Below are 10,000 nucleotides of genomic sequence, written 5' to 3' on the forward strand. Positions count from 1 at the left end.
TTCTTCTTCTTCTATGGTGGAAGTGTAGTGGTGAAGAGCGAAGGTGAAGGGAGGTGATCAAACTTTTGCAGTTATCTTACTGTGTGTTTATTGTATGATCATTGTTTTGTGGTGTTTGTGTAGTGTTAGTGTACGTTTAGTGTAGTTTTCTGTGTGTTTTCCGTGTCTCGTGGCGGGGATGGCGTCCCCAGGACGCCGCCGATGTCCCTGAGACATGGCGTCAGGCTGGTGCCACAGCTCAGCTCCACAGTGGAGCAGGTGCTGTTAGCCGTGGGGGAGCAGGTAGGACACGGGAACATCTCCTACGCTTCCCGCATGAATAAAGCGCTGGTGATATTCTTTAAAGATCCGGACTTTGTAACTGAGCTCATTGAAAGCGGGGTAACAGTAGAGGAGGAGTTTCTTCAGGTCTCCCCGCTAGCGGTAGCTTCTACCGGATCACCGTGTCCGGAGTCCCTCCGTTCATCCCCAATGAAGCTCTGGGGGAGAGCTGAGGCGCTTCGGGAGGTTTGCGAGTGGGTTCCGGGCGGTGGGTCTGGGATGTAGAGACCTGAAGCTGAAATATGTCCAGTCTCTGCGGAGACAAGTGTTTATGTTTCTGGACGCTGAGTCTCAGACACTGGACGTGTCCTTCCGGTTCGACATGAGGAGCAGTTTTATATGGTGTACGCGAGCTCAGGAAGCATGAAATGTTTTCAATGTGGAGAAGTGGGACATATAAAGTTACGTGCCCGCACGGAAGACGGGCAGGGGGGGCCGCTGGGGCGGAAGGAGGGGAGGGCAGCGCCGGGGTGACTAAGCCTGCGTGGGGACGGTCGGCCGGTTCTGCTGCGTCCTCTGAGGCTGCTGGTCCGGCTGCGGTGGGTCTGGTGGTGGCGAGTCCGGGTGCTGGGGGTCCGGTGGTGGCGAGTCCGGGTGCTGGGGGTCCGGCGGTGGCGGGTCCGGGTGCTGGGGGTACGGAGGTGGCGGGTCCGGGTGCTGGGGGTCCGGCGGTGGCGGGTCCGGGTCTGGGGGTCCGGCGGTGGCGGGTCCGGGTGCTGGGGTCCGGCGGTGGCGGGTCCGGCGGCTGCCGGGCCGCTGCGGTGGGTCCGGCGGTGGCGGGTCCGGGTGCTGGGGTCCGGCGGCTGCCGGGCCGGCTGCGGTGGGTCCGGCGGTGGCGGGTCCGGGTGCTGGGGTCCGGCGGCTGCCGGGCCGGCTGCGGTGGGCCGGGTGATGGGGGTCCGGTGGTGGCGGCGGGTCCGGGTGCTGGGGTCCGGCGGCGGGTCCGGCGGCTGCCGGGCCGGCTGCGATGGGTCCGGGTGCTGCGGGGGGCGCAGAGGTTTCCTCGGCTGGGCCTGTCTCAGAGGCCGAGTTGAGGGGGACTGAGTCCTTGGTAAGGGTGGAGAAGAGAAGTGACAAACGGGTAGCAATAGAAAAGGTGAGTTTTGCCAACGTGGAGCAGGAGACGCAGGGGGGTCCTGCACAGCAGGCAGAGCCGGTACAGGCTGAAATAGACAGCAGTCAGGTCAGTGAGATGGACGTCGAGGAAGAATACGAATCTGATAATGTTTCTGTAACAGACAGCGTCTCCCTAAGCACTGATTTATATTCGTTAAAGGAGTTGAACGAGTTTCTTGATGACTCCTTTGGCAGATCAGTGGAGGTAACTGATTACTTCCCTCAGATATAAAAAGTTCATCCAGACAGTGAGCACCTCCAGAAAGTGGTAGGGACAGACCTCCTGGATGGGAAGAGAAGGTACAGGCTCAGGAAGCACGTGACTGCGGCAAGGAAAGGTCTCTCATGTAATGTAAGATCTAAGAGAATGAAAAGTTGTAAATAAAATTGACCATGATCATTCAACACTGGGTGTTTTCTATCTGTTGTGTATACTTGTTTGTCTTTTTACGCTGTATTCTTTATCCTCACATGGCATTAAGGGCAGCTTCACTAAATATGAACGGGGTAGAAGTGCTCACAAAAGGTTTCTAGTATCAGAACTTTTAAAGAGAAAAGCTGGATGTTCTTTTTACAGGAGACCCACAGCGATTGCCTGAATGAGACAGACTGGGGAGTATGGTGGGGGCAGCACGTACTCAGCCATGGCTCTAACCTGAGCGCTGGAGTCGCTGTTTTATTTTCTCATTCATTAAATATGAACATTTTATCCAGCACAGAGATCGTGGCAGGCAGGTTTCTGATTATAAGAGTGAAATACACAATATTATTTTTAATTTGATCAACGTTATGCACAAAACCAAGGTCCTGAACGGGTTACTCTTTTACAGTATTAAAAACAAGTTGGGTAGTGTTGGTCAAGGGGAGTGTATAATGGGGGATTGGAACTGCTGCACGGACGTCACTTTAGACAGAACAGGACAGGAGCTCCATCCTCAGTCCTCCTCTGTTCTGGGCCAGACGGTAAAAGAGGCAGATCTAGTGGACGCGTGGAGGAGGAAACATCCTTCAACCAGGCAGTATACCTGGATAAAAATAACAGACGGTGGGGCTGTGCTGCCCGGCTGGACAGATTTTACATATCCGCTCCTTTTATTACCCGTGTGACAAACTGTCAAATCCACCTGCTTTTACAGACCATCATTTAGTTTTAGTAGAGCTGCTTTATCTCCTGCTAGAAAGCCTGGATCCTTCTGGCATTTTAATGTTAAGCTCTTAAAGGATTTTAACTTCTGTGGGAATTTTAAACTGTTCTGGGCCAACTGGGGATCCAAGAAAGAGTCGTTTCCCTCTGAGTCAGTGGTGGGAGGTCGGCAAGGGTCAAATCAGGGTCTTCTGCCAGCAGTACACCTCCTACTCTACAGAAAACATTAAAAGAGCAATGGAGCAGCTTGAGGCAGATATAAAGGAGCTGGAGAGTGTAGCTACCAACACGGAGCAATTACTAGTAAAAGGCAACAACTGAACTCCTTTCTCCAGGAGAAGGCCAAAGGAGCTCTGGTCCGAGCCCGTTTCAAACAATTAGGGAGGGACATAGACGCACCTACCACCTTCTTTTAACCTGGAGAGGTCCGTGGCCCAGGGAAGCAGGATGGTGTGTCTCCGGCCGCCGGTGGGGAACTCCACATCGGAACCAGCCGAGATGAGGAGACACGCGGTGGACTTCTACCGCCCTGTTTGGGGCAGAGGAATGGGACGGGAAGTTGTTGCCGAGTTGCTGCAGGACCTCCCACAGCTGAGTCCAGGTGAACGAGACACCCTGAGCTCCGACATCACTTGAGGAGCTGACCACTGCAGTGGCACAGATGGCTGCAGGCAAGGCACCAGGTTTGGACGGATTACCGGCAGATTTTTACAACATTTCTGGAGTATTATGGGACAGGACCTGCTGGATGTTTTGAAGGAGTCGCTTGGGAAAGGACTTCTTCCAGCCTCCTGCAGACGGGCTGTCATATCCCTCCTGCCAAAAAAGGGGATCTAACCCTACTGGAAAACTGGGGACCCGTCTCTTTTATGTAGTGACTATAAGGTTTTATCTAAGGTGTTAGCGAATAGGTTTAAGGTTTTTATGAAGTAGTATTATTGGTGCTGACCAATCTTATTGTGTACCAGGTAGGTCAATGAAGGACAATTTGTTTTTAATGAGAGACATTTTTGATGTGTGTACAAAATATAATATTAATATTGGCATTATTTCCATTGACCAGGAAAAGCTTTGATCGTGTCGATCGGTCATTCCTGTTTGCCACACTGCAGGCTTTTGGTGTCGGGAGCACTTTCTGTCCTGGGTGAAATTATTATATAATGATACGGTTGTGTGGTGAAGGTGGGGGAGGCTGAGCAGACCTGTACCAGTTAAAAGAGGGATCAGGCAGGATGCCCCATCTCAGGCCAGCTGTACAGCGTGGCCATCGAACCTCTCCTGTGTCGGCTCAGGGCTCGGCTGACAGGCCTGCGCCTGCCTGAGCTGGCTCACAGCCCCTATAATAGTATCGGCTTATGCTGATGACGTAAACGTCCTTGTCCAGGGTCAGGGGACATCCAGGAATTAGAGGGCAGTCTGGCAGTATATGGGAAGGCTACAACAGCAAAGGTGAACTGGGAAAAGAGTGGGCCTGTGTGATTGGTCAGTGGACGCAGGAGAATACCCAGTCTCCTGGTAACCTGACATGGGGAATAAGAGGTTGAAAGTCCTCGGAGTACATCTAGGCAGTAAAGAAATAGAGAGGCAGAACTGGGAGGGAGTGCTGGGGAAGGTGCAAGCAAAGTTGTCTAAATGGAAATGGTTGCTACCCCAGCTGTCCTACAGGGAAGAACTCTGATAGTCAATAACCTGGTTGCAGCATCCCTGTGGCACAGACTCCAGGTGCTTACTCCTCCACCGGGACTCATGGAACAACTGCAGAGGCTGCTGGTGGACTTCTTTGGTCAGGTCATCACTGGGTGCGGGGTCCGTTTTGTACCTCCCTGTGGCAGAGGGGGACATGGGTTAACGGACATCATCTCCAGGACGGCTGTTTTTAGACTGCAGGCAGCCCAGAGGCTGCTGTACGGCTCCCCACTGTGTTGGTCGGCTGTGGCACGCCTGCTGCTCTGGAGAGCCGGGGCCTCGGGTATGATAAGCAGCTGTTCCTAATGAACTCTCCTCAGCACAAAATGACTGGACTCAGTTGTTATTATACCTCGGTGATAGATGCCTGGAGGACTCTCAGCTTCATTAGGCCTCCTGACCCCATCGCTGGGATGTGGCTCTTTGAGGAGCCACTGTTTGACAATGGGTTCCTGGCTGACTCGGTCCTAACATCAAATACGGTAAAAAAAAGTTCAGGGAGGCAGGTATAGTAAAGCTGGGCCACCTGACATGGACATCAATTGAGAGGCTGGCGGTGGTGACGGGATAAGATCCACCAGAGTGCTGCGGAGCCTCGTGGACGAGGTGTGGCAGTCACTGCCCCAGCCTCTTCGGACCTTCGCCCAGAGCCAAAGTCAGGCTGACCAGTGGACAAAAGTAAAGGAGTACAGGTTTCCTATCCTGGATGTGAGTCCTGCTGTGGGGGAGTGGAGAGAAGAGAGCGGCCAACTGCTAACCCTCAGGACTCCAGCACTGGGCAGCTTCAACACCTGTGGAGGGAAACAGCTGTACTGCAGCTGTGTGAAGGTCCTGAACCGCCGCTCTCTTGCAGGAGTCAGGAGTCGAGATGGACTGAGGTGTTTGACTCAGACTCTTCCCTAGTGGCAGTTGGCCGGTCCTGTATAAACCTCCTGTGGAGAAACGGATGGCAGACATCCAATGGAGGATTATACATGGAGCTCTAGCTACAAACAGATACAGAGCTCTACCTGGACCCAAGCACTGAGGGGGGGTCCTTTCTGCTCACTGCCAGAGACCCTAGAACACTTAGTACTGTCCTTCCCCGATTAGCGGGCATTTTTGAACAGCTGCGGAGTGGGTGGGGGGTTTAGGAGAGGTTTTCTCTGTGCCACTCTTTGTGTTTGGACCCGGGTACACAGCAAGGAAAAAACACACAATGGTTTTGATGAATTTTATCTTTGCGAATGCAAAAATAGCGATTTGGATAAGTCGCAAGAACAAAATGGCTGGGGGAGGCTGGACTGATCCACTGCGCTGTCTGAGGGGTTTGGTGGCAGCTCGGCTGAAGATAGAACATGCGTACTTCACACTGACGGACAATTTGGAGGGTTTCAGGGCTGTGTGGGGTGTTGGACAGGTCCTGTGCTCACTGGGGGACAGCCAGTCTCTGGTTTTAAATTTTTAGCAGGAAACATTTTAACTCTAGTGTTGGTGTATGATGTGTGTGTGTGTGTGCATGAAAGGAGTTATCCTTTTCTGTTCACATAGTTGGATAATTAGGTTTTATTTGACAAATGTGTCATAATTAAAGTTATTCAAAAGTCAAAAGTCTTCTTCTTCTTCTTCTTCTTCTTCTTCTTCTTCTTCTTCTTCTTCTTCCTTCCTTCCCGAAACGTGTCGACATCAACACAGCAGCAGAACATCGGGGGAGTCGAGCTTGATAATGTGATACGACAGGAGAAGTCTGAGGATCAGAGGTCACACGGAGGTCAATGTTTTCTCTTCTGTCCCAGTTTCTTCCATCACCGCTCCGAGAGCCTCCGCAGCAACCACCTCCGCCCCGCAGCGAGCCCAATGAATACAAAGTGACAGATCAGCAGAGTCTGTGTGTGTGTGTGTGTGTGTGTGTGTGTGTGTGTGTGTGTGTGTGTGTGTGTGTGTGTGTGTGTGTGTGTGTGTGTGTGTGTGTGTGTGTGTGTGTGTGTGTGTGTGTGTGTGTGTGAGACTTGGCGTATCACAGGGATATGAGTCACCCTCTCCTCTCCTGTTTGCAGAGTGTTGATATGTGGCCTTCACCAGCACAGACACACACACGCAAACACTGTTTCTAAATAAAACAGCTCCTGATCGTGTGTTTTGACTGCCTGATGATTAACGTCTCTCCCCCTCCCTCCTCCTCCCTTCCCCCAGCTGAAGCACCCGGGGACGAGCATCGCGGGGACACACTTGAAACAACCACAGGAGGTGACAAGTACCGACGGGAGGCTGCCAGACAGGCTGCGGCACAAAGAGGCAGAGCTCAGCAGGCAACAGCAGTAAATCAACAACACAACTGCACAACACTGTAACTAAGAAAGACAGCTCCACAGTAAAATGGGATTTGTGAAGCTATTTCATTTATTCAAGTCATAAAATCAGATAATAAACTTTGGTTTGGGTTTGTTTTTGTATTTAAATACACAATCATTGATTTCTGACAAGAATCAAACTATATAACCTTCAAAAATGTGATTTTCATCAGCCAACCAATAAATCTGCAGCAATAAGATGTTTACTTGAGTCTTTAAATTGTAATGTCTAGTGACATGTTTGTTTGACGGATATTTTCGCCTGTTCACACTCCTCTGTGGAGCCAACACCAAGTGCCAAACACTTACAGAACAGATCTTATGGGACGTGTAGCAGCATTTCCAGTAGAAAACACCTTCCTGTCATGAGCTTAATCATCAACAGCTCTTCCTCTCCCCTCTGGGACTAATGCATCTGCAGGGTGAGAGGCAGAAAATCCTCCAGAGACAGTTGAACTCAGACACCCATAATGCAACGCAGCCAAACACACTGCAGTTTGAGAAACGTTTGCATCATCTCTGCATCACCTCTCTCGACAAACAGTGAAATCGCTGAGTGACAAACTGTCTGAAGGACGTCAGAGAAATTCTGGGAAAATAAAAATCACTGATGTTTTGTTCCAACTCCATGAAAAACAGACAAGTTCTGGACAATATGTAGCGTGTTGCCATCCGAAATAATTGATTTATAAAGTATTAGTAAATTCATAAACTAATAATAAAGCTAACTAGGAGGACACTCAGAGAGCAAACACCTCCACCAAGGCTGAGTGGCCACTTTATCACCATTTTACTTATCCATTATTTACAAGGCAGGTCCTATTAAGATAAACTATCTCTTCTGACAGAGTCCTGGTGATCGCATGCAGCCTTCATGTATTGCAGCAGATACATAAACCACATTTTCTGCAAACTGCAAACTGACATTAAACCCAGGAATAATATCATCCTCTAATACAGTTACTGAACAGTAGCTGAATCAAGATCAACCTCCAAAAAATACTTATTTTGATTCACAAAATCTGAATCATCATCCAGATCTGCACAAGATCTCACCTGTTTCTAGATATTAGCAATCTACACAAGCCAGATTTAAATAAAGATATCTGCATTATTTCTAAAGAAAGATATTTAAAAAACATCCTATCTCACAATGTTAAGGGAAAGTGATAAAACATATTCCTGGATTCCCTTTGATCTGAATCTGCACCACAGGTTCTTCCCTGACCCATAATGCATCTTTTCACAAAGTTTTGTGGAAATCCATCCAGTAGTTTTTGTGTAATGCTGCTAAATGAGAGACAACACAAACAAAACCATCGTATCTACAACATAAACATCCAAACATGGTGTTTTCCTTGTAAACGCTGACATCACAGCAGCTGACAGACGCTCCCACTGTGTTGACAGTGAACTTCAGTCTGACTCATTCTCCGTCCTCTGCTCAGGTTTTCTCTCGCCGCACAATGAGCGACTTGTCGGAGTTAAAAGCACGAACCCACGTGCCGTCGGACGAAGAGCGGGGGGGTTGGGTTTGTTTGATGGGTGGGAGACGGCGAGGCGGGGGAAGTGCTCCTTTGCATTCAAAGCCCTCACACTTCCTCCCCCGTGCTGCTTCTATTCTGCCCAAGTGGTTCTGGCACCGTGCTGCTCCAGGTCTGGCTGGTGGATGCAGCGAGCAGCGCTGATGTGTGAGACTGAAGAATATTCCCGGCCTGTGGGAGGCAGCTTGTGTTGCACCGTTCCCACCGTATTCCGTGGGAGGACAGCCAACACTCTGTCTTCCTCCCTGCGCCAGTCTTTACGGTGCTACAAACGAAAAGCCTCCGTCCTCTCCTCCTCCGTCGACTCTTCCTGCTCCTCCATCTCCTCTCATTTAAGCCTCCTCTGTCTCACGCTCCCATTCAGGTCTGTATCAGAGCGCTCTCTGTGTTTGGATGAGAGCGTGGTGATGCCTGCATATTGGTCTTTGTGGGGAGGGCTAAGCTCTCACTGAGCTGACCTGGATTCTGAAGCAGAGAAACAATTGCCCAGTTAAGATCTGCAATTGTTGGGTTTGTTAACTTCCCCAAACTCTCCCCACTGGGGCGGGTACGCCCATCTTTACAAATGTGATATTAAGCACCACACGTTATATGAATGTCCCTGAAAGATGCTGTCGTTTTTGGTAGTTCTTAATTTTGGACAAGAGGAGGAAGTGGACACACTTTGTTGATCTTTATTGAATAAATAAAAGAGTTGAAATAAAAACACTGATGTGAAATAATCTAAGTCTGGTTCCCTGGTGGCGAGGCTGCCAGAGAGCAGAACCAAGACGTCTGGCGGAAGCCTCGGGATAAACTCATGTTTACTAGAACCAATACTCATGTACACCAGCCTCCCACACATATGCACCGGAAAGCATGCATACTAACACACACACACACATGCACACTGAAGACAACGTGGATATTTGTCACATATGAATAGTGACACACACCAAAGACCAGAGTGGGCTGGATTTATCCACAACAACATCAGCAGCTATGAAGTCAATGGGACTTGAGGGAGTGTGTGGGGGTGATTATACCAAAGCACTGATGAGGGGGAGGAAATTAAAAGCAAGGCTTCATGCTCGAGGTAGAGGCAGCGCCTGGCAGATTCTCTGTGATGCCACGCCAGCCTCACGCAGCAGCAGCCTGCCCGCCGCTTCCACTAACAGCCAGGAGCGGCACGGTTAGCATAACAAGCAGCCTCCCTCCCACCCCCTCCTCCAGATTCAAGCTCAAGCCTGATGATATAAATCCTGCCACAAAACTCAGGGAAAGAAAACTGTGCTACCAGATTAGCCGAGGAGGAGGAGGGAGGTGCTGCATTTCAATAGAAATCCAAACGGAGAGGAAGGTAGTTGAGGGCCAGAGAGAGGGCAGCTGAGGAGATTATGAGGAGGTGGGTCTGAACACCGTAAGTCATAAAGGTTTAACAAGGCTAAAAGGGGGAGCAAGCATGTGAGTAATTCCTGATCTCATTAAGATTATGTGTGGCTGGTTTTAACACATACATCTCCCTAAGAGTAAGTAAAGCTTCACAATAACACAAGGCAGTTTATGTATATTAAGAGTCTAAATACTTAAAGTGATTAATGACGGAGGTGATGAGGGCTAATCTGGAATAGTGGTGCGAAAAATAACAAATTAAACACGAAGCAGCAGAACAACAGTCAGACAGAGTTCTGTTCGAAATGGAAAACACAGGCCTGAGTGGAGTCTCCACCACCAGGTGCACACACCATGTGACTGGGATTTGTCACATTCTGTGGGGGTCGAACACCAGCTTTCAAATCCCAGTTTCATGAAAATACCAGAAAGGTTTCTCATGTTTGTATCAGTGGAGAAATGCCGAGTGAATCCTGCGGGCTGAGTTC

This window comes from Hippoglossus stenolepis, chromosome 12 (genome assembly GCF_022539355.2).
Source record: "Hippoglossus stenolepis isolate QCI-W04-F060 chromosome 12, HSTE1.2, whole genome shotgun sequence".
NCBI lineage: Eukaryota > Metazoa > Chordata > Actinopteri > Pleuronectiformes > Pleuronectidae > Hippoglossus > Hippoglossus stenolepis.